Raw genomic sequence first — 4,185 nt, forward strand, 5'->3', positions numbered from 1 at the left:
TTAAGTGTAATACTAATTATAAAGAAAAAGTAATCCTATGCTCCCTGAGAGGGCAGATGGAGGCCATGTAGGAAGTAGTGGAAGGGTTGCCCCACCCTCAAAAATGGAGGCCAACCACTGGAGAAACCTCCTAGTGTGGTGGTGGAAAGCTGCTTCGCCATTCCTCTTCTGCTAGTGGTGTTCTGCAGGCTATGGAGCTGAAATAGGGCCTCATACAGTGTTCTCGAAGCTACGAACATGAGTTTGACCAAGCTGTGGGAGGCAGTGGAGGACAGGAGTGCCTGGCGTGCTATGGTCCATGGGGTCATGAAATTAGGACACGACTAAATGACTAAACAACAACAACTAGGACATGGCAGAGTCTATGGAACTGCAGAATCCTTAGATCCCCTCCAAACAGGGCACAAACTATGCCATCCTTGGAACTGTCTCAGTTAATTCCCTGTGGCTTTTGGACATAGCTATGTGTAGACAGCCAAGATGGACAGGGAGGCTAAAGAATGCATCAAGAGGTGTGACAAGTGTCAGGCTTCAAGATTGCTGCCACTACATGCTCCAGTGAAACAATGGGAATCAACAAAAATGCCATGCTCATGACTTCATATTGGCTTTTCATGCCCCTTCCAAGGGTAGACAGTCTTGATTGTTGTTGACTGATACTTCAAATGGTTGGAATTGGTTTCTGTTTCATCAATGACATCCTGTGTTGTTGTCAAGGCATTATGCAGACTCTTCATAACACATAGGCTGTCAAACACCATTGTCTCAGTCAATGGGGCCCAGTTCACATTTGTGGAATTCTGCCCATTGGACTGATCCGACAGGTCACTTCAGCAGCCCCTTTTCATTCAGCATTGAATCGCCAGTCTGAGCGGATGGTCAGGACAACAAAGGAAGCATTCAAGCTGATTTCTTAGGGTGACTGAGACTGTCACCTTGCAAGTTTTCTCCTGACAGAACACATCACACCACATTCCACAACTGGAAGGAAACTTGCCGAGCTTTTAAAGAACAGGAGGCTAACAACTCTGCTTGATTGTAGGGCCCTGACAATCAGCGTCAGGTGCAGTCCAAAGACCTGCACATACCGTATGTTAGCCCCAGACAACCTTGTGGGTGTCAGAAAGTATGGCCCTTGTGCTACATGGATTCCAGCAACTGTGACCCAAGCTATGGACTCAAAACACCAGATGGCCATGTGTTGTTGACATGTAGGCAAGATGACAGGGTGCTTTCCAGATCTACCAGTTATCTCTGAAAGTGCTGGGGATGCTCAAATGGCAAGAAACAGCAAGCCATCAGCTACTTATGGGGTTGCCATATTTTGAAGAGCAAAAAATAGTACACATTTGTCGACTTCTACTTTTAACTATGGATTGCTATGACAACTCTCATTTTACATACCCATGAAAAAGAGGACATGTCCTGGAAAAAGAGGATGCATGGCAACCCTAGAAGACCTTTTGTTTCTGGATGGTGGTAAAGATCCAAATGAAGCATGTCAGCAGCACCAATTCATAACTGACATCAACCCAAACGGCAGCTTGCCCACATTATCTTCAGGACTATGTAGGGGTCAGGGTTTGGTGTACGTGAAACACTGTCTTTTTCTGCATCACAAGCAATTGCTTGTTGCATTATTCCCCCTCCCCTCCATAAACTGATTGTATTTACATTCGTTTTGTTCATGCATTATGTGTGTGACTGGCAACCTCTTCACAATTTCCCCCAAAAGATTGCACTATGAGCCTCCACCACTGGGTGGCTTCTGCTTTTCTTCACAGGTTTACACAAGGTGATATCCTTGTGTAAGCAACAGTACTTTCCCGCTGAAGGTTGGAAATAGAGGGAATGACTGGGCCATTTAATCATTCCTAGTGCAAAGAGACGAGAGATTCACCCACTCTAGAAGGAACTGTTGTGTCTCTCTGCATGGCTTACTACTCCGGGCTTGCCTCTTTCTAGTCAGCCCAGACCAGTGATTCACTTAGCATCACTGAGGTTTAGCAGCACCAAATAGCTGGCTGTCCACAGAACTGGTCCAAGATATTTTGTCAGGTTTACTGGGACCAGTTTCTTGACTATTTGCCTTCCTGATCCTGATCCTTCTTGAACAAGACCACCAAGCCAGTGATACTTGGCTGCCTGGGTCTGGAGGCGAGTAGAGACCTCTTTGTGTGAGGGGTTGGTGCAACCTTTATGAAAGTGATGGTGGGGCAGTTCCTTCTCGGACATCTTCCCCTTGAACCCCAAGGCGTTTGACAACTCCTGTCTAGCAGTAAAATGGCTTTGGTCATCCTGGTTGGTTACCTATACCGGGTGGGAGATGGGGAGAGTGCAACTCTATTCATTTTCATTGATATCAGTGGCTTTTGATACCATCAACCATGGTATCCTCCTGGAACAGCTCTTCAGATTGAGAATTGGAGGTATAAAGTTATATTGTGTCTCCTTCTGTCTGCAGGACTGCTGCCAAACAGTGGCATTAAAGAATTTCTGCTTGGCCATTAGCTTCTGGCCTGGTGGATACCAGAGTTTTCCATTCTGTGCCTCATACTACTTAACATTTATATGAAAGTGGGTGTTGCTTTCATATAAGCTATGAAAGAGAGAGCTATGACATCCATATGCAGATGACAGCCAGCTCTCTTTTCCCATACCACTGGCCAAGTGGCTTTTTGTCTCTTTGTAGCATGACAACTCATTGAACACTGAGGTATCAGAATGAAATCTGGAACACATGTTGAGTCTACATTTGAAGTCTGAAAGACGATAAACAAAACAAAACTCAAGTGCTACACCTCTGTTCAAGACTGGTATCAGATTGTAAGATTGGCATGCAGAGTTTGGGTTAGCATACAGCACACCAAGAGATCTGCCCAGATATTCCAAAGGTTGAAATACTGGAAGCAAAGTTGAGGTACAAACCCAGGACAAGGTTGTGCATGTCTGTGAGAAAACCCACCTCAGTCCCCACAACAATTTCCCAGAGGGCTAGGAACAAGCAACACCACTGAAATACTGTACTATGGTCATGGCAAGCAATCCTAACAGCTTCAAAAACAATGAATTTGTGGGGAAAGAAACTGACTTGGCTTTCTAACCAGTTATTTTGAAGAATAAACATTTTGAACTTCAGGCTCTCTATCCTACTAATTTTAAAGCATTTGAATGATCAGTTAGGAGGACTCTTCCTTCTATCAATGTTCATTCCCACTGTTCACACGTCTTACTTGTCCTGCTTTCAGTGTGCCCATGTCACCTCCGACTAGGCATCCATCTAGCAGAGACATTGACACACGTGCGTCCCTAGATGCTGGCAAATTCTGCCTTGCTTGCTTCCAGCTGGGCCTGACGTATTCTGTTGATATTCACCTGTGCAGAGAGAAGGAAACGCCTCTTTCGCACACCTAAGATCGCACTTCTAAAGCCCCCCCCCCGCTAATCTGGACTGACGCCTCCTGGTCCTATTCTCACAAAGCAATCAGAATCTCCACCCGATTGGGGGTCCCTGCGAGACCAGAGGATGCGGGACTAGATAGGCCTTTGGACTGATCCCGCAGGGCTCTAGTTCTGCTTTTACCCCAAAATATGAATTGGGGGTCGTGGTGGAGGAATCCGGAATGAGCATCAAGTCCACACCACGAAGGGTTGCCCAACCAAACCATACCCCCACTGATCTGATCACGAGACCTTGGCGTCCCCACGTCCACGACTCGAGGGACGGATCCGGCCGCGCAGCTGGAGGAACCCCTTTCACCACGGGCAGCGAGCACAACCCTCAAGTCATCTCCGGGCTTTGGAGAGGAGGGGAAAAAGCTGGAGCGCCTCCCCGCTGCTGCTAAGCCCGGCCTCTGAGCCGCGCCTTCCTCCGTCCCTCCCTCCCCTTTCACTTGCTCTTTGCTTTCCCCTGTCACCAAGGCCTGGCAGGCGAGGGAGAAGCAGGAGGAGGAGGAGAAAGAGGAGGCAGCAGCGGGCGGGGAAAGGAGCGCCGCGGAGCAGGCGGGGGGAGCAGCAGAATCAAAACAAGCGAGACACGCCTTTCCCGCTCGCTCGCTCGCTCGCGCGTCTTCCCGTGGCCCGGCGGCTGGGGTGGGTGTGCATGCGGCGGGGCTGTGGAGAGAGCGCGGGAGGGCGCCTTTGCTCCTCCGCCTGACAATGGAGCTGCAATAAGCCGCGGTCGGT

The sequence above is a fragment of the Zootoca vivipara genome, chromosome 3, assembly GCF_965207765.1.
Source record: "Zootoca vivipara chromosome 3, rZooViv2.hap1.1, whole genome shotgun sequence".
Taxonomy (NCBI): Eukaryota; Metazoa; Chordata; class Lepidosauria; order Squamata; family Lacertidae; genus Zootoca; species Zootoca vivipara.